Consider the following 20,085-nt stretch of genomic DNA (forward strand, 5'->3'; position numbering starts at 1 on the left):
GAGGAAATTTTGGGTTGGAGAATGGGTGGCAAGGGTACATTTTTTTATTTATCTGGGATTGGGCTTTAAAACTTTCTCTCTGCCACCGATCAGATGTAAAGGTTTGTATCAGATTGGACAGACAGTAGAGAGAGAAGACTGCTTCAGAGAGCAGACCTTCCCACTGACCATGTGAGGAACTGCGTGAAATCAGGCTACATTAGTTACAGATGGCCAGATTAAATTGAGTGGTCCTTCTGTCTTTAACATGGCTTCTGGGTTGGTTTCCCATGCTGTTTTTTTAAAGAAGAATTCCGGGTATGCATATTTCTACATAGTTACAGTGGTTCAGTTCGGAGCAATGCAACAATGTATATTTCATACACGTGGGATCCTCTAGAACAGGAGTGTCAAACTATGTTTCATCGTGGGCCGCATCGGCATTATGGTTGTCCTCAAAGGGCCGGTTGTATCTGTAGGACTGGATGTCTAGAGCAGTGGTCTCCAAACTGCGGCCCGAGAGCCTGATGCGGCCCTTTGCTTGCCTTTATCCGGCCCTTGGGGCACTATCCCTCCCACGGATACAAGACACTATTCTGCCATCTGACACCGACAATGGAGCACCATTTCTTCCACTGACACAACTAATAGAGCACTATTACTCCCTATGATACCAGCAATGGGGCACTATTCCTCCCCCTAATACCAGATGTTTACTAACAATGATGCCAGGAAAATTTCCACTCCCGCTGGCCAAAGTCCGGCCCTCCAAGAGTCTGAAGGTCAATAAACCGGCCCTTTGTTTAGCATGTTTGGAGACCCCTGGTCTAGAGCAACACACACCCCCTTACACCAGATGTTAAGAGCCCCCCACCATCAAAGTCAAGAATCCCCCCACCCTCTTACATCACTGTTCACCCCCCCCCCCCTTACCTTGTGCTGCTGTGCTTTAGAAGCTGGAAGTCACTTGGGTAGACACAGCTACTTCAATGATCTCCAATAGCTTCCAGATCCTGTGCCAAGCGGCTGCCCTGCTGCCTTGTGAGCAAAGAAGGTCATCCTCTAGGCGTGGGACCTGGAATCTAGTAGGGAGGACCGGAGGGAGCGGTGTGTCTATACAGTGATTTCCAGTTCCTAGACCAGGGGGATGCAACATTGGCCCTCCAGCTGTTTTGAAACTACAAGTCCCATGAGACATTGCAAGACCCTGACAATTACAGACGTGGCTCCTAGAGGTAGAGCCATAATGGGATTTGTAGTTTCACCACAGCTGGAGGGCTGAGGTTGCCTTCCCCTGTCCTAGAGGATTCCACAGGTATTGTATATCCATAACATAGTTACATTCAGGGCCATCTTTAACCCAGGGCAAAAGGGGCAGCAGCCCCTGACCCACTCATTTTGGGGCCCAAAGCAGCTTCCCCATGGGCCGGCACTGCCCTCTAAAAGTTGATAAAAAGATTTGGGGAGGGCCCAAGAAAATCATTTTCTAGGGTCCAATAAATAGATGGCCCTGGTTACATTGCGGCAAGCTGGTCTTATGTAATAATGTCACACCTGGAATTCTTTAAAGCAAATCTTTCACCTTGGATGGGCAAAGCAAAGGTTTGCCTAAAGTTCCAACAGGGCAAAGAATTGGCAATTGGTTTTTGTGTGGTCATGTTGGATATTGAGCAGTGTACACGGAGTACATGACAATGCTGCACACAGTAGGAAGTCGATGGGGTGGATTTACTAAAGGCGAATAGATTGGGCACTTTGAAAGTGCAGTTACTCCAGAGCTTAGTAAATGAGAGGAATCTCTGCTGACTTCCATCCAATCATTTGCATCAAATGCAAAGGGGGAAAAAAAAACAGCATGTGATTGGGTAATCTTTGCAACGTGGAGCTTCACCCCATTTTACTAAGCTCTGGAGCAAATTCCCTTGCAGAGAGCAACTGCACTTGCAAAGTGCTCAGCCTATTTGCCTTCGGTAGATCATCCCCATTGCGTTCCCTGAGCCAATAATAACTACTATGCAGCCTATGACTTTGCAGGATCCGGTGCCATGAAATGACGGGTGTTATTTCGACCTAATCCGGTTATTTCCCCTTAAACACGTGATTATTTGCATTCCAGCGGTTTCACAATTGTTGGATGATTTTATATTACTGGCTTTTTACAAGCCGTCATGCAGCTTTTATGAAACGCGTTGCCTTTTCCTTCATGCTTCTATTTCCATTGTCCCGGGATGTGGCACAGAGCCGCACTCTGAATCCCATACAGAGCAGTGGAGGTGAGTGGGAATGGCCACCCGGGACAGAGTACTGCTCCGCGCGCCACCATGTTCTGCTGTTTCAAAGCTTGCAATATGTTACTGTTAGAGTGTTGCTAAACCCCAGAGCCTGCATTTACTATATCTGGTCTCTCACAGTACACAGAACATGGAAATTCCATTATTTTAGTAAATTTAAGCTGCTAAATACGTTTTTCTCTTCAGCAGTATATATCAGTCTTGTGACTTCTATCAGTGTCTGGTTAAAGCTTGTAGGAGGAGTTTTCATTCTCCCCTGCTTGTCCTATGAGAATGCAGGACCCTTTACCCTCTGGTCAGTGCTGATTCGTCCTGTGCTGATCACATGCACGCTACTTGGAGAAAAGAAAAAAAAAATCTCTAGCAATACACACCAAACTGAGCATGTGCAGCTTGTTGTCCCCAAACCTATGTACTATCCGGAGATCGTTTGGGTACTCTGGAAGAAGGGGAGGATCAGAGGAGGACATCATTTTTCCACAATGCAGAGGATTGATTAACCCCTTAGGTTCAACAGTGAGTATAACAAGCACGCTTTACCGCATATACCGACTGATTTTACTGATGTGGGTTTAGTAACACTTTAAAGGGGCTGTAAAGCCTCGTGTCTTTTCACCTTAATACAGCCTATGCATTAAGGTGAAAAAGCACTTTGCACTTATCCGGCTCCCCGCCGAGCCCCCGTTTTACTCACCTGAGCCCCGAACTTCCGTGGGCGCGATCCCGCGTTGTTCTCCCCACTGCTTTTCAGCTCTTCATTGGATTGATTGATAGCAGCGTAGCCATTGGTTCCTGCTGCTGTCAATCAAATCGAATGATGCGGCCGCCGGGGGGCGGGGCCGAATCATACACTCAGCGGCTATGTACGCTGAGTGTGCGACAGGAGTGCGCCAGCAAGGTAACCCCCTCGGGAGAGAGCTTCCCAGAGGGGGTTATCTATTGCGGGGAGGAGCCGAGGTGGGACCACAGGACGATAGGGGCCACTCCATGCAAAACAAACTGCACAGTGGAGGTAATTATGATGCGTTTTTTTTTTAAACGTGAACCCATAGTATCACTTTAATAAAGATCTCTATTATTGCACCAGATCTGTGGGCTTTTATATGAATCTTTTTGGTTTGCCGTGAAAAATCAGTGCGTTGCTATCGGCATGTGTTTCAGCGGCAGCGGGGGGTGAAGACCGCTGTCCCGCCGCTGACAAAAGCGTGCCTCTGCCGGCACTGCGCTGCCTGTTATCTATGCATTACAAGGAGGGGGACCTTCTGAACCGCCGCCGAGAGAGACTGCAATTCAGCCGTGATTAATGATGTGTCCAGAATCAGTCCGCACAAATATTTCCTCTATTCTCCACTATTATTCCGCCCGTCTCCCTGACTGCCATTTCCAGCGGCCGCAGATGACCAAATCTGCCCGCAATATAAAAGGATTCAGCAGCCTGTAGATTGGAAAGCGGTGGCCGCGTCTGCGCCGAGGATAGGAGGGGGAGTGGGAGGGTGACGGAGCGCTCCACAGACATACTGGCCTCTCTCTAGTACACCTTTTATATTGCATGAAACGGCGCCGGAACGCTACCCAAACACAATCCTGATCAGCACCAGCCATCAAAAAAATGTATGTTTTTTTTTTTTTCTCCATTACCCACTTGCCCTCCGGAAGATTTACACCCCCCCCCCTTCATGACCAGGTCTTTTTTTGCGATACGGCACTGCGTTACTTTAACTGACAATTGCGCGATCCTGCACCGCTGTAGCCAATTATTATTATTCAGGATTTATATAGCGCCAACAGTTTATGCAGCACTTTACAACATGGTGGCAGACAGTACAGTTACGGTGCAAATCAATACAGAAGTTCATTCACACTCGCCCCAAAAATGTTATATATTGCTGCTTACCAATTAGGGGTGCAACGGATCAAAAAAATCACGGATCGGATCGATCCTCGGATCAGGAGTCACGGATCGGATCATTTTCGGATCAGCCAAAAAAAAAAAAGACAAATCTGGTTACACCCACCTAATCGCTATCCACCCCCCTCCATCCTGGTGTCACCCCCCTCCACCCTGGTGTCACCCCCCTCCACCCTGGTGTCACCCCCCTCCACCCTGGTGTCACCCCCCTCCACCCTGGTGTCACCCCCCTCCACCCTGGTGTCACCCCCCTCCACCCTGGTGTACAGACATGCTCCCCAGGTGATGGTGAAGCTCCTACCTGCAGGTGCAGAGCTCACCGATGCTGTCTCCACATGTCAGCAGGCAGTTCCGGGTCTGTAGTGAGCGACACTGAGGCGGGGAGGCGTGTCACGCTGTGCTCTGACAAGCACACGGCGGTGGAGCAAGATGGCCGCCGCTCCGGAGCTAGGCCTAAGCTGGGGACTTTCCTACGGCCGAGGCTCCGGAGCGCTCCGCGGATCGCGTGGTGTGCCGATCCGAACGGGGTGACCCGTTCGGATCACGGATCGGTGACGATCCGTCGCACCCCTATTACCAATCATTAGATGTGCTGGCTGCATTTGTTTTCTTTTTTTTTTTAGGCTTTTTTCCTTCTGTTTTCACCTGGTGATCTGGCCAGTAATGCACCTCCTGTATTAGTGAGAGAGACAAGTCTGGAGGAATGAGAACAGGAGGCACAGCATCACTGTCAGTTTGAGGGGAGTGCTAAATGCATTAGCATATTTAAAGAGGAACTGCAGTCTGCTCACATAATTTGTAATAAAAACATCTTTGCCATTCTGAAGCTGCCCTCTAACCACTTTGCATATTTTATATATATATACTGTGATTCTGTACTTGCCAAATATGCTGCAGAAATCTCCCTCCACTGAGTCTGGCTGCGGCCATTTTAACTGTGGGCAGCTGAAGCTGCTGCCTGTTCACTTCCTGGATTTACACAGACACACCTCCATCTCTGTAGGTCTAATTGGCCCTTTTATGACTTATCCCCTCTCCCTTCCTGACAAACTCTCACGAGAGTGAGAGCTGTGGATGATGTCATAAGCCTAGGCTAATGACCAGACAAACAGGAAGTGGGCTGTATAAGGTATTTACTGGCAGAAAAAAAATTATAAGTTAAAACAACAAGGGCAGAAGATTTAATAGATGGAAAGATGAAAAAAATTACTAAAGGTCTGCTTTAAATACACTAATTGAAGCCAAACTCCAGCTTACACTTTATTAGGGTCGAAACAACTAATCCATTAATCGACAACAAATCGATTATGAAAATATTGTCAACTATTTTCATAATCGATTAATCGGCCAGTTGATTAGTTGGCCTGCATATAGAATGCATTATTTGTTTACATATCAGGAAATACAGTGCAGCACACATACAGCTCAGTACACCACCCATACATGTCACTAAGTGCCTGAGAATTTGGGAATGTGAAAGTGTGAGGAGCAATGCCTCATGGGACATGTAGTCCTGGGCAGGAAGTGAGTGGTTCTAAAGGCAGAAGTTTTTTTTACCTTGCTATAGCTGGGCGCTCTATACTATACTTTGCAGCTTGCTATTAAGGCACTCTGAAGGGCAGGGAAGAGCCAGAAACATCGCGAGGGGACCCCAGAAGTGGAGGATCTGGGCTGCTCTGTGCAAAACCATTACACAGAGCAGATAATATGACAAGTTTGTTTAATTAAAAAAAATATATATCACTTTAAAGACTCTGTGCAGGGAAGATCAGCATCTGAACCCAGAGAAAGTGGAGGTAATAGAAGGCGTTACAATTACTGTAGTTGGTTATTTATATTTACCACTGCATATGGATATTTAAGAATTAATTTATTTTTTTATATTTACATATTAACTAAATTGTACACCACACTTTAAGATTATCCGATTAGTCGATTAATCGAAACAATAATCGACCAACTAATCGATTATGAAAATAATCGTTAGTTGCAGCCCTACACTTTATAATCCATTCAGTTGTGCATAAATAAGATTGTAAGCACCCCTGTCAGTGTTAAATGGTTTGTCCCATCTCTGTAACTGATGCATTCTGCTGGAGAGCTTGTTTTGTTGAAAAATTACAGACTTGCTGGCTGAATTACCAGAAGAAAGAGAGCCCAAAAAAGAAAACGAATGCGGCCGTCACATCTAATGATTGATAAACTACAATATGATAAATGTTTGCTTTTGGGTTTAATCCCACATTAACTTTATTTTTTGGTATTTAGTTGAGCTTTAGGCGGCACTTCCAGTGTTGGGGAAGGAGGTGAGAATATAAATGTGATGTACATAAGAAGTCTCACCTGAGGAGCGGCGCAGTCCGTGGGCCTTCGGTGCCGATAAACAAACGAGCTGCCGTGTCAGACTCTTCATCTTAATTATGCGGCCCGCGGTTTCCTGCAGACATTATCTCCCGCATGTGGCGAGCTGGAGTTCCGGAGATGGGGGTGGGGGGGGGCAGAAGGTGTGCGCCGGCAAGTCCCGTCGTTGGAACTCAGCGGCCTTACGCGATGCCTGCAATTAAAAATGAATTATCGTTTAATAAAAAGTCTGATCCCTTCGGATTAGCCGGCCGGCCCCGGTTCCTCGCAGTGAAGGTTGCTTGTGAATTGAGGCCGAGTTCAGAGGAAGGTGACGGCAAAGTTATTTTAAGGGAATTCTTCTTTCTCCTCTCCCCCCTAATGCCGGGGATCAGACCGGCGCTCTGCGGTGTGGGTCACTCGTTTAGACTCCTTAACCACTTAAGACCCGGACCTTTAGGCAGCTAAAGGACCTGGCCAGTGTTTGCGATTCGGGTCTGGGTCGCTTTAACTGACAATTGCGCGGTCGTGCGACGTGGCTCCCAAACAAAATTGGCGTCCTTTTTTCCCCACAAATAGAGCTTTCTTTTGGTGGTATTTGATCACCTCTGCGGTTTTTATTTTTTGCGCTATAAACAAAAATACAGCGACAGTTTTGAAAAAAATGCAATATTTTTTACGTTTTGCTATAATAAATATCCCCCAAAAATATATTAAAAAAATGTTTTTTTCCTCAGTTTAGGCCGATACGTATTCTTCTACCTATTTTTGGTAAAAAAAAATCGCAATAAGCGTTTATCGGTTGGTTTGTGCAAAATGTATAGCGTTTACAAAATAGGGGATAGTTTTATTGCATTTTTATTAATTTTTATTTTTTTACTACTAATGGCGGCGATCAGCGATTTTTTTTCATGACTGCGACATTATGGCGGACACTATTGACACATTTTTGGGCCCATTGTCATTTTCACAGCAAAAAATGCATTAAAAATGCATTGTTTATTGTGAAAATGACAGTTGCAGTTTGGGAGTTTACCCCTTCAGCGCCCCCTTGTGGTTAAGTGTGACCTCATTTGTGTTTCTAACTGTAGGGGGCTGTGGCTGTAGGTGTGACGTCATTGATCGTGTTTCCCTATAAAAGGGAAAACACGATCGATGACGCCGCCACAGTGAAGCACGGGGAAGCTGTGTTTACACACGGCTCTCCCCGTTCTTCAGCTCCGGGGACCGATCGCGGGACTCCAGCGGTGATCGGGACACGGGCGCGCGCCCACGACCCATGGCTGGGCACTTAAAGAGGACGTACGTGCTTGTGCCATTCTGCCGACGTATATGTGCAGGAGGCGGTCCTTAAGTGGTTAAAGCTGCATTCCGGGTCGCCATGACATCTGATGAGGTTGTGGGCAGGAAATGGTGCAGCAGTGCTAAAGTTTAAAGGGGTTGTAAAGGTTCATGTTTTTTCACCATAATGCATGCTATGCGCGAGTCTAGCGGCGCTTTGTGAATAGGCGGCTGCCTATTTTTTTTTGGGTGGACCTCCACTTTAATCGCTATCATGAATTTAAATGAATATGAAAAATAAATTATCAACGTTTTAATTAAAATCATGAATTTAAATGAATATGAAGTTGTCGGCCATATTTGGAACCTTTTTGAAGCGGTGTTAAAAATCCTGGTTGCTGCATTTTTAGTGCATATTTGGCAGACCGCACCAAAAACCACCCCACCCCCCAATTGAACTGCATTGAAAACGCAGCAAATGCATTTTTTTTTAGTCACATGATGTAGGAAAGACACAGCATAAGCAAGATAAAAGAGCGGCAAAATTGCGTTTTTCTTCTTTTTTTGCCACAACACTGAAAATCCTGTTTTCGGCTGATATTTTCAGCGCCCGAAATTTCGATAATTCCGCACGTTTAGCAGGGCTTTCAGTGTTCTTGGGAAGAGGAGACGCTGCTGGTCACAAGACTCTACAAAGGACAGCCGTGGGAAACGGGGAACAGATTGGGTCAGTGCAGATAACAAGGAAACGCATTTGGCGAGCGGGCGATGGGGGTGCAGAGGCGACACAAAGTTGCCCCGGCCTGTTTGGTTGTTCTAGGTGTTACCATTTTTCTTTACTTTCCAATCCGACATGAACTGTGTAATATTCTGCAAAATGCAAATCTGCGATAGAAATCGTTCTTCCCATTACATCTCTCAAGTTCTAATCCAGGACGGGCTTGAAATCCGCATTCAGACACGTCGCCTGATTGTAAAAGTCCTGGTTTCTGTATTTCCCATTACTGCTGGAATGTCAATGAGGGCTCGGGGGATGAGATCTGATATAATAGTACCTGGGCTAAGGAAGCGGCGTAATCATCGGCCTGTTGTAGCAGAACGTCTATTGAGGTTTATGATTGGTGGGATTCCTTGTATCGATTTGTATCAACCTGCTTAAAGCAGAACTCTGGGGTCTGTGTCTGTGTGTGTGTGTGTGTGTGTGTGTGTGTGTGTGTGTGTGTGTGTGTATATATATATATATATATATATATATATATATATATATATATATATATATATATATATAATCATGTGTATTCTTCTGAACCTTGGTGTGATTTGTGTCTGTATTCCAGATCTGTGCACTAATCCAGTGTGGGACTTCCTATAATAAAGACTGGTCACTTCTGCTCTCTCTCCTTGTGCAGGGGGGACTGGTCTGGTCTCCGCCCCCTCCTGTAACTTCCTGCAGGCAGCCTGTAGTGGGTGGAGCTTGTTGGGCCCTTCCCACAGCTCTGCTCTCTCTCCTTGTGCAGGGGGGGACTGGTCTGGTCTCCGCCCCCTCCTGTAACTTTCTGCAGGCGGTCTGTAGTGGGTGGAGCTTGTTGGGCCCTTCCCACAGCTCTGCTCTCTCTCCTTGTGCAGAATGATTGGTCCTGTCTCTGCCCCCTCCTGTAACTTTCGTAATGCAGCCTGTATTGGGTGGAGCCTGTTGGGCCCCTCCCACATTTCTGCTCCTTCCTTGTGCAGGGTGACTGGTCCTGTCTTCTGTAATTTCTGCAGACAGCCTGTTGGGCCCTTCCCACAGCTCTGCTCTCTCTCCTTGTGCAGGAGGGACTGGTCTGGTCTCTGCCCCTTCCTGTAACTTCCTGCAGGCAGCCTGTAGTGGGTGGAGCTTGTTGGGCCCTTCCCACAGCTCTGCTCTCTCTCCTTGTGCAGGGGGGACTGGTCTGGTCTCCACCCCCTCCTCTAATTTTCTGCAGGCAGCCTCTAGTGGGTGGAGTCTGTTGGGCCCCGCCTTCAGCTCTGCTCTTTTTTGTGCAGGATGAATGGTCCTGTCTCCGCCGCCTCCTGTAAATTTCTGCAGGCAGCCTGTAGTCGGTGGAGTCTGTTGGTCAGTCCTGTTTCCGCCCCCTCCTGTAAATTTCTGCAGGCAGCCTGTAGTCGGTGGAGTCTGTTGGTCGGTCCTGTTTCCGCCCCCCTCCTGTAAATGTCTGCAGGCAGTTTGTAGTTGGTGGAGTCTGTTGGCTCGTTCCTGTCTCTGCCCCCTCCTGTAAATTTCTGCAGACAGCCTGTAGTCGGTGGAGTCTGTTGGCTCGTTTCTGTCTCTGCCTCCTCCTGTAAATTTCTGCAGGCAGCCTGTAGTCGGTGGAGTCTGTTGGCTCGTTCCTGTCTCTGCCCCCTCCTGTAAATTTCTGCAGACAGCCTGTAGTCGGAGACTGTTGGGTCGGTCCTGTCTCCGCCCCCTCCTGTAAATTTCTGCAGGCAGCCTGTAGTCGGTGGAGTCTGTTGGGTCGGTCCTGTCTCCGCCCCCTCCTGTAAATTTCTGCAGGCAGCCTGTAGTCGGAGTCTGTTGGGTCGGTCCTGTCTCCGCCCCTCCTGTAAATTTCTGCAGGCAGCCTGTAGTCGGAGTCTGTTGGGTCGGTCCTGTCTCCGCCCCTCCTGTAAATTTCTGCAGGCAGCCTGTAGTCGGTGGAGTCTGTTGGGTCGGTCCTGTCTCCGCCCCCTCCTATACATTTCTGCAGGCAGCCTGTAGTGGGTAGACATTGTTGGGCCCCTCCCACAGCTCTGCTCTCTCTCCTTGTGCAAGATAACTGGTCTTGTCTCCGCCCCTCCTGTAACTTTCTGCAGGCAGCCTGTAGTGGGTGGGGCCTGCTGTGCCCCTCCCACAGCTCTTCTCTCTGATGAGGTCACTGTTATCTTTGCAAGGGTTTGCTGGTGGTTTGGTGCACAGAAAGTGGATTTATATCCTTGGTGACTAGTGAGGAATGTGTTTCTGAACATTTCTGAACCCAGAGTTCAAATAGAACTAAAGGCAAAACTTTTTTCATTCTGGCTAGAGTAAAGGAGGGTTGTAACCCCTGTCAGTTTTTGGATATATTTTTTGCCATCCCATTGGGGAGATTTCCCTTCACTTCCTGTCTCTCAGCCAAAACAGGAAGTGAGCAGAAATCCATGCAACGTGAGGGAATCCCGGGTTATCACCAGAACTAGGGTCCCCGCTGGATAGTTTTCTCTCCTATTCCTGTTCTGGATTTTCTTTCACTTTCAGGAATAATGGTAAACAGGAGCAGTAAGGAGGGTGACTCTACCCAACGCTCCGTTCAGGTGCAACATTGCGCACATGTCTTTGCTCCTTACAGATCTTCTTAATGTCCTCCAAGCCACTTAGAAGGCGCCATCACATGTGCGGTTTTCCAAGTCCGTTCTTCATGTGCGTCCTGAGCGAGGAGGTGACAAGGAGCCATCCATCTGCCATCTAAAGAGCATGACTGAGGAGGCCGCTGAAGGGAGGACGGCGCGGGGCAGCGGCGGTGACCTTTATAATTACACAACTCTTTGTCTCCATCAGATTGGGGCTGTGACTAATGAAAGCCATTGAGCCATGATGAGCGGAGGATACTCGCCCACCTAATCCATTCGCTGCTCGTGGCATAAACCGATCAGCATCCCGATTTTTCCATCTCGGGCTCCACTGCAAATGTGCATTTTAGAGACTTGCCTTCCAGTTTAAACTGAAAATTAACCCTCGAAATTAGTTTAAACCAAACCAGGCCGGGTGAAACCAATGGCTAAGAAGATAATACATTGAAAACCTCCATATGCCCACAGTAGATCTAGAGAGGAAGGCAAAAAAAAAATGGATGTCCAATTTGCTCCACCAAGATGAAAAAAATCTTCCTGGTTACCCAAGACCATTGGATATTGGACGATTGAAAAATTGAAATTTTCGGGGGCGTAACCCATCCCAGCACCCACCTAAATCTGCCCATGCAGCATTTACTTTGACACTCTGCATTCTATGCTGCTGGTGCTATTGTAAACATGGCAGCCCCTGCACCCCCTTCAGGCATTCATTTTGCCTGGCTTGTCAATAGGGTGACCACATTTCCAAACTTACCATTCAGGGACACCCTCCCTTCCCAAAAATCAGCTTGTGCTGTAACGAATCACAGCACAGTGATTGGACACAAAAGGCTCAATTTATGATTTCTCCAATCACAAGCAGGGGGCGGGGATTGTGCTCCTCCAGGCATTCCCGGCCAGGACAAGTACTGTCAGTGAGTAAAGCGGTGATGTGGCAGCTTTTTTTTGGGGGGATCAGATTGGACCGGGGGGTGGCTGTGTCAGTTTCATTCCGGGACACTGTCTTGTCCTGGAATGAAGGTGCCCGGGACAGACCTGCAAAATGTGGGACTGTCCCGGGCAATCCGGGACATATGGTCACCCTACTTGTCAATTGCACGTCATCCCTACAGATGTGCATGGGCTGGGCTTTTCTGTCGGCTGCTGTGCTGTCGGCATCTCTCCAGACAGGCCTGGGCCACATGCTAAACTCTCTGGGGCTGTGGTTCGACACCCTCCTCTAGAGGTTCCTTGGGATATAGCTTGTTGATCTCCCATCTAATGTAAGGTGACCAGATTTTTAAAATGAAATATGGGGACATCTTTTTTTTTTTTTTTTTACTAGTAATGACGGCAATAAGCGACTCTGCCCGTCGTTGCCGCCGCTTGCCTCACAGCCTGTTAAGTCTTACTCTCTGGGCCCCAGCTACTACTGGGTGAGGGGCGGAGGAAGATCACTCCACCAGGGAAGACAAGAAGATAAACAGGCGGTTGGCTGGCCAGGACTTGAGCCAAGGCAGAAGAACATGCGAGCTGAGCTGAATGGGCATGCACCGAAACTGAAAAAATAGTCCCTTCACTCTAACCAGCACATGATCATCAGAAAGGGGCACAGATGATGGAAACAAAATCATTTTTTTTTATTCTGCACTGTCTTTGAAATTGCCCCAGCCATTGTTCAAATCCAATCCAGGGACAAAACTGGGGACAGACTTGGTCCGAGGACAGTGTCCTCAATCCGGGGACTGTCCCCGGAAACCGGGGATGTCTGGTCACCCTAATCTAATGGTGTCCAGATCTAGGACTGCTGTTAGAAATTACAGGGCCCCTGACAGCCCCCCCCCCCTCTAAAAAAAAATCACAAGAAAAAGTAAATATTTAAGAATTATCCCCCCCCCCCCCCCAATCAGACAGGACCTATTCAGTGTGGGGTTAAAGTAGGCGGTGAAGAAGATATATGCCTCCCTTATTATGGTATGCTTCAGTGATGAACAGACTCAGAAGTGATCAGTACTGATCTCTTACTGTGTTCATTCAGAAACGGAAGGGCCTGGGGAATATGACATATTTACTGGTCCCCACCCCACTCTCCTGAAACCAATTTCACTGTGTGCTGAGGGGGGCACACAGAGGGTCCCAGACAGGTGGAAAGGCCCCTTTTTAGTGACTTGAAGCAAAGCCTGTGTAATCTAAAGGTCTCTGGACTTCAAGTCGCATCAAAACCGGACCAAAGTAGTGCAGGGATTATTTTGAAGTCGCACAGATATGAACGATACTTATTGGAAATCATGGGGTTCGATTTGTTATGCGATTTTGCAGTCCCAAGTCACAGGACAAGTCACACAAGTGTGAAAGGGGCCTGTGAAGGGTTGCTTCAGTGCAACACAAACCCTTGTAATCGACTTTCCTTTCTCCATCTATTTTATATCATCCTTGTCTTTCTCTAGCGGTCTCTAGTGGCGTATCTGTGAATCGTGCCTGGCAGGAGTCGGCTATGACTTCTTGGGCCCCGGTAGATTCTTGGCATACCGTCGGTTTCCTGCCAAGCGTGATTGGGGGGGGGGGGGCTGGGAGCGCGTGACTGGGGGGGGGGGGATATTCCAGATGCCCATGTGACATTACATGTACAGCAACGGCCCTCCTTGTTTTTTTTAGAAACCAAAACAACGTTTCTGAACTCCAAACAGGGGAAACACGTGGTGGGACATCTCTGCCGGTTCCACTTCCAGCGTAGGAAGCCGCGGTCACAACCCACATCTATTTCGGGCCGCGCCGCATTAACCTTTTCTTACACTTCCAGAAAGGTCTCAATGCTTGTTCCTCAAGTTTGACACCAAAGTTCATTTCAAGTAGATGTGTCACATCTGAGGTTAGTTTTGCAGAAGTTCAAAGTGTTGAAATGTTTTTTTTTTTTTGGAATCTACTAAACAAAGCCGTGATTTGGTATACAGTAGAGGACCGGGGGGGGGGGGGGGGGGGGGGGGGGGGGGGGGTGTTAAGTGCTGGAGCCTTATGGTTCCTCTTGTAACATTGTCTGGTATGACTCAATATGGGTCGGCGTTCACCGCAAGATTTTACAAAGCGTCACTGACCAGTATTGGATGTTTTGAAGATACCTGCTGGTCAATTAAGAAAACTCGGCACCCGATGATGAAGATGGCGGCAGTTGGCGAGGGAAGTAATCGCTAGAGGCGCACCGAATGGGGATATTGGTGCCGAAACCAAAAACGCAGGAAATCGGGAATGTTAATTTATAAAAAGATAATATCTATTTTTATATAGAATTGTATTATATCCGACTTTTTAATTAATATAATCAATTTAAATGAATTTGAATTGATCGGCCATTATCGGCACCTTTAGCGCAAGAAAAGCTCAAGAAAAATTAATCCCTTAAAATTCTGTGTATGTCTTCACACTGGTCCGTTGTGATTCCATTGTGGTGTTAAAAATCCTGCTTGCTGCATTTTTGGTCAGTTAAAAAAACACACCTTCCTATTCAAATGCATTAAAAACGCAGCAAGAACGCATCGTTGACGCACCTGTGTTATGTTTTTGATGTGGTTTTTGAGTCGCATGACCTTTGAAAAACTCCATAAGCACAGCGCGGTAAAATCGGCGTGAGTTTGCCGCAAAATCACTGCTAATTTGTGGGAAAATCGCAGCACCATGGCCAAATGCCGATCGCACCTCCTGTGTTAGTAAAATGCAGCTCTGGAGGAATGAGAACAGGAGGCAAAGCACGCAGCAATCTCAGACTTGGGGGGGGCAGGGGGTGGCTGTCCCTCTGCCCGGGGTCCCTCTGCCCGGGGTCCCGCTGTCCCTCTGCCCGGGGTCCCGCTGTCCCTCTGCCCGGGGTCCCGCTGTCCCTCTGCCCGGGGTCCCGCTGTCCCTCTGCCCGGGGGCCCGGGTCTTTGATTGAATAGGTTATTCATAGCGGCGCAGCCATTGGCTCCCGCTGCTGTCAATCAAATCCAGGGTGGGGGGGGGTCGGCATTCGTGTCTATGAACGCAAATGCTGTACTCGGGAGCGCATTTCAGGGGCGACCATGAAGACATCTGTGCGGCTTTAGGCATGGATGTCTATTCTCAAGTCGCACCTGAAATCGCCAAAAGTGGTGCAGGAACTGCTTTTTTTAAATCAATGCGGCACCGCAATGTCTGCGTCACACAAATTTGAACATGGCCATTGCCAACAATAGGGTGCGACTTGTCATGCGATTTGTCAAATTGCATGACAAGACGCTCCAATGTGAGCGATGGGCTTTGTTTGACATGAAGGATATCATCTGATGACGCGTCCTCTTTAAATAAAGCTGTGGGATTTGGGTTGAGCGGTCTGACGGTCTCCAGCCGCTCAGTGTGTCCGCTGGGCGCGTCCCTCTCCAGGTGTTTCCTGTTTTGGAGTTCCTCTCCATACTTGGTGGATGAGGTCATTGGATGTGTACAGTAAGGCATTGTATGACCCTCATAGTTCTGATAGAGGGGTGGAGACGCTCCTCTCACCTTCCACTTTGTCGGGTGAGCGATGAGGGTGCGCTCCGTTCATCTGATGGGGGGGGGGGGGGGGGGGTGACATCACTGAGGTCTGATGGTGGCAAGACTTCCTGAAGAGAAATCTTCCTCATCAGATGATTTCAAGAAGTAATAAAAACCCCAACAGCAAACATTTATTATATTATGTTAGCTCAGCCAATTCTTAGATGTGACGGCTGCATTCGTTTTCTGTTTCAGACTTTTTTTTTTTCTATTTTCATCTGGTGATCCGGCCAGTAAGTTTGTGTTTTTTTTCACAAGCACAAGCTCTCCAGCAGAATGTATCAGTTTACATGGATGAGACAAATCATTTAACACTGACGGGTGCTTACAACGATCGGCTTTTATTCATGTAAAACCTTTATCCCAAAAGGGGGGGGGGGAAACTGCTTGTTGTAACGGATTATACAGTGTGTTGGGTTCAATTTGTTAGTGTATCTAAATCTGCTATTACATCGAACATGCCCCTCCCTCTAGACCAGGGCTCTCCAAACTCTCTAAACAAAGGGCCATTTTACTGTCCTTCAGACTTTAGGGGGGCTGCACTGTGGCTATTGGAAGTAGAAAAACGTCTTTGGTGTCTTTGGAGGTATTGTCTCATCCTTGTCGATTAAATCGTGCCATAAGGGCCAGATAAAGGCAAGCAAAGGGCCGCAGTTTGGGGACCACTGCCCTAGAATGACAATGCTGTGCCTCCTGTGTTCATTCCTCCAGAGTCATGGGAGGTGTGTTACTGTAATGCGAAAAACATCCCCCTAATGACTGTAGTGCAAAAAACGCCCCCTAATGACTGTAGTGCGGAAAACGCCCCCCCCCCCCCCCCAATGACTGTAATGCAAAAAACGCCCCCCCTGATGACTGTAATGCAAAAAAGGCCCCCCCCAATGACTGTAGTGCGAAAAACGCCCCCCTAATGACTGTAGTGCGAAAAACGCCCCCCTAATGACTAGTGCGAAAAACGCCCCCCTAATGACTGTAATGTGAAAAACGCCCCCCTAATGACTGTAATGCGAAAAATGCTCCCCCCCCCCCCCCTAATGACTATAATGCGAAAAACGCCCCCCCCCCCCTAATGACTATAATGCGAAAAACGCCCCCCCCCCCCCAATGACTAATGCGAAAAACGCCCCCCTAATGACTGTAATGCCAAAAACGCCCCCTAATGACTGCAATGTGAAAAACGCCCCCCTAATGACTGTAATGCCAAAAACGCCCCCTAATGACTGCAATGTGAAAAACGCCCCCCTAATGACTGTAATGCCAAAAACGCCCCCTAATGACTGCAATGTGAAAAACGCCCCCTAATGACTGTAATGAGAAAAACGCCCCCCTAATGACTGTAATGCCAAAAACGCCCCCTAATGACTGTAATGAGAAAAACGCCCCCCCTAATGACTGTAGTGCGAAAAACGCCCCCCCTAATGACTGTAATGCCAAAAACGCCCCCTAATGACTGCAATGTGAAAAACGCCCCCCTAATGACTGTAATGCCAAAAACGCCCCCCTAATGACTGTAATGCCAAAAACGCCCCCCTAATGACTGTAATGCCAAAAACGCCCCCTAATGACTGTAATGAGAAAAACGCCCCCCCTAATGACTGTAGTGCGAAAAACGCCCCCCCCTAATGACTGTAATGCGAAAAACGCCCCCCCCCCCCCAATGACTAGTTTGAAAAACGCCCCCCCCCCCCTAATGACTGTAATGAGAAAAACGCCCCCCCTAATGACTGTAATGTGAAAAACGCCCCCCTAATGACTAGTGTGAAAAACGCCCCCCCTAATGACTGTAATGTGAAAAACGCCCCCCTAATGACTAGTGCAAAAAAAGGCCCCTGGTGACTGCAGTGCAAAATTGCATCCCATTTTTCTTCAATGCAAGAACGCCAGTTACAATAATTAATTACATTTAAAAGAACTGTTGTTTCCGGGCCCAAGTGCATCCTGAATTATGGGTTTCGGCACCAGAATTTCATTTCGGCTCACAGTGTGCAGTGAAATCCGAGTTGCACCATTTCAGTAGAACTGTGCAGGACTGAAGGGGGACCTCAGCAATAAAGTGTACCTGTCACCTGAATACCAAGCTGGAATCCACATTGCAGACTAAAGCATTGTTTTTAGAAAAGCTGAATAACCACTCACAATGAAAAAAAACGACGCTTTAGCGCCCCATCGCCATTCTGTTCACAAAATGGTTGTCTCTGGCACACGTTCGCCCTTTCTAGCCGCATCGGAGATTTTTTTTTTCCTCTTTTGTTGGCTGCTCCTGATTCAGCTGCCTGGCTGCGATCACAATATTTACATCTGCAGACCTAACATGTTCATCCCGTGTGCCAGGTCACAGATGCTGCGTCTCCAGGTGCCGCCGATTCTGCTCCATCAGCTGTTCTGCCAGCTTCCCCGGGTCTCCCGTCCTACCAGTCCCTTCCATGGAGCCGGCACAGGTGTGATTTCCTGACACGGCCTTCCAATGCCTTCCTCCTGAAGAGACCATCATTTCATATTAGAGACGTATGTGAAGCGGGATTAAACACAGACGCGAATATTTACTGTATTAAATTGCAACTTATTACTTGGATGTGATGGCTGCATTCGTTTTTATTTTTTAGGCTTTCTTTCCTTTATTTTCATCTTGTGATCCAGCCAGTAATTTTTTTTTTTTTTTTTTTTTTAGCAGAACAAACTTTCCTGAAGATTTAGCAATTGGAGGCAGTGGCGGCCCCCTAATCCATGGGCCCAGCCCCTAATCTATATGCCGGACGCATGGATTCCATTTTTTTTTTTTTTTGAAGCGCGTGATTAGAGCTTTAGGCTCTAATTGGCTTCCTGTCCCGGAGCCCCCCCCCCCAGTTGTGTGACAATAGCAAATTGATATTCGCTAATGTCTTCCCGTTTCTCCTGCCAGCCAATCGGGAAGTGAGTCCTGAGACCTGATTGGCAGCGAGTCCTAAGTCCTGATTGGCCGGGAGGAGAAGCAACTGGTAGTACTTTGGAGGAGACACTGGGTGAAGCCACCGTAGCCGCAACCTAGATGGGATTAAGTGCGTGGCTGGCGTGCGAAAGGCGAGCAATGCAGTAATCGAGCGACCGGGGGGGGGGGGGGGGGGGCTAGCTGGATTGGGGGGGCTGCGGGCTAAACCCCGCCCCCATACCCCCATGGAAATTGAGCACCAGCCGCCACTGATTGGAGGGTTGAGACAAACCATTCACCACTGACAGGGGGGTGCTTACAATGATTAGCTTTTCATGTAATACCCAAAAGGAATTGATGAAATTGGCGGAAAACCAAAAATTACAGTTTTTAATATAAATATATATATATATATGTGTGTGTGTGTGTGTGTGTGTGTGTGTGTGTGTGTGTATATGTGTATATGTATATGTATATGTATATGTATGTGTATATATATATATATATATATATATATATATATATATATATATATATATATATATATATATATAATCTCTATCTAATCGATATGTTTGTATTCAGCTTTTTAAATTCATGAATTTTAATAAATAAATTTGTTGGCCATTATTGGTGTTTTTAGCCCAAGAAATGCTTAAGAAAAATGCATCCCTTTAACCCCTTGGCGCCAGCCATACGCAAATATGCCACCTTTCGGCACCTGGTCCTTATCGGCGAGGGGGCGCATATTTGCATGAATTGCTGCCAATACACCTGTGCCGAAAACATGCTCCCAGCACATTTACTGTCGCCTAACCTAAACACTCCTTGTGGTCTGGAGTTTTTGGATCACGCGATAATAGCGATCACCTGATCTTAAGCCCCGCTCCCGGCATTATAAACCTGGAGGACAGGTGCTACCCCCTTATCAGTGGCCCTGCCCACCTTTGCAGTGCTTCCAGATATGGGGGGGGGGGGGGTGAGCCTGTAACCTCCTCCCATGATGGAGTATTGGGGCCCAATGGCTCATCACCATGATGGAGAGAGGACATTATGGATCCAATGTTGACTCCCACACCGGGTATTTTGCTGTGAAGGAAGGATAGGTGGGGGGCACGCTCTGAAGGTAAGTATAAGTGGTGTTAGGAGTTGGGCTTTAAAGATACTCTGCATGGGCTGGACGACAGGGTCACTTTAATTTCACCATCCACACCAACGTTACGCCACCGCGTTACGCGTTGTTCTCTTTATTGTCCACTTTTTTAGCGTGGGAAAGCACATGAAAGCATCTGATTGGCTGCTATGAACGCCATAAACGTTTTTTAATAAACGAGGTTAAAAACATTTAATTAGTTGAAGGTCACATGTCAGCCCATATATTAAAGCCGCGTTAAGGCGAATGGAGCATTTTATGCCGCGGCGCGTTGCTCGCTGTGGATTAGGAAAGCTTATTAATGCTGTTTGACTGATATAAATGATTTACCTCTCATTCGCAGGGCCGCTTTTTTTTTTCC

At 47.6% G+C, this 20,085-nt stretch overlaps 1 protein-coding gene across 3 annotated transcripts in view; it reads left to right on the plus strand.

Annotated features, from left to right (window-relative positions):
• The window catches only part of PLXNA1 (plexin A1), a 460,603-nt gene that overhangs the window by 302,219 nt on the left and 138,299 nt on the right, over positions 1-20,085 (plus strand). The window lies entirely within an intron of this gene.

This window comes from Rana temporaria, chromosome 7 (genome assembly GCF_905171775.1).
Source record: "Rana temporaria chromosome 7, aRanTem1.1, whole genome shotgun sequence".
Classification (NCBI taxonomy): domain Eukaryota; kingdom Metazoa; phylum Chordata; class Amphibia; order Anura; family Ranidae; genus Rana; species Rana temporaria.